This window comes from Nansenia antarctica (genome assembly GCF_963989245.1).
Source record: "Nansenia antarctica genome assembly, chromosome: 5".
Classification (NCBI taxonomy): Eukaryota; Metazoa; Chordata; class Actinopteri; order Argentiniformes; family Microstomatidae; genus Nansenia; species Nansenia antarctica.
Genome location: NC_137690.1, coordinates 54,442,571 through 54,444,034, shown reverse-complemented (window position 1 = coordinate 54,444,034; position 1,464 = coordinate 54,442,571).

Sequence of the window (1,464 nt, the reverse complement as noted above, 5' to 3'; positions counted from 1 at the left end):
TCCAGACACTGCAAGCCCACAGCAAGGTAACTATAACGACAATGGCTGTTGGGGGTTTGATTGACAGGATATGCATGCCATATGTGACACAGGCTTTTTTTTTTTTTTTTGTAATTGTTTTCCGTTTTTTTCATATTCGGAAAGTTTAAGTGTTGAAAGCCCTCTCGATATAACAAACAACAGTTTTAGGATCACTAAAATACTTTTAGATTCATTTGTGAACTGGATTCATTGTCTCATCGTAGGCTACTGGGTAAGTGGTACATGGCTTGTAAACAAACGTACGTTTTAGGATGTGTGCAAAAGCAAAGACTGTGTGACCTAATTTTGTGTAGTTTTTAGCATGTTGATGTTCTATCAACATGTTGTGATATGCTAAACATGCAGTTAGATCAGGGGTGTCAGCGGGATGACTTTGCAAAGTGTAAAAAAGTGTAATTAAGACATTAAGACATTAACTGCTATTTCAAATGTTCTTATGCGAGTTCAAGTTGAAGCTGACTTTGTGTGAGACACAACTGTCAGGTGGTGACCCAAATTTTCCTTGTCTTAAAGATAATCCTTGTCTACTGTGACCAGTAGTTAATGCTGACATTAATGGGTACAAAGACAAGATTACAGGATGCTGCGGGAGTTTGAGCAACGGTTTCAGGTCTTTGGTAAACTTGCCGTTCACAGTCAAGGCTTCTGATCCGCCGGTCGCCATCCAACTTGAAATAGTTGACTTGCAGTGTGATTCAGATTTGAAGGACAAATTTGCCTCGGGGGGCTTGGACACATTTTATTATCTCTTGCCAGGGTACCCCAAATTGACAGCCCTTGCTGCAAAAATTGTGTGCATGTTTGGGACTACCTACTTACTTTTGTGAACAAGTTTTCTCTGTAATGAGCATCAATAAAACAAAGCTGCGCTCAAGGCTCACACACAAGCACTTAAATGACATCCTGAAATTGGCTGCTACTCAGGATTTGACGCCTGATATTGATGCACTTGTGAAAGCTAAAAGGTGCCAAGTTTCAGGAATACAGTAAACAGTGAGTAAGCCTACTTAATGTAAAATGCTGCTTCAGACACTTTTGCACCCTGAAGAATATAGTTCTGTGAAAATGAATACTTACTGTGGAGATATTTCAAGACGTGATCATTGGAGCCATTTGATATTGTGAATGTCAGTCTGTGACAATAACCATATTGTGATTTGTTTGTCTCCAGTGGGTTGTATTGTTGCGTGGTGCTTGGCCAGTGAATGACCAGTCCATACAGTTTCATATTTCTCTACACCCGCAAAATGCAAAGCACTGTTTGGATGATGGGCGTCATTGGTCCCTCCTTCACCCAGGGAACTTTGCTCTCTGGTCGCTCACTACCCAATCAGAGTTCTCTTCTCCGGGCCAGTGCTGCTGCTACTGTTAACTAAACAAGAAGTGTTGGCAGATGGAAAAAAAATGGGGAGGCAAATGCTG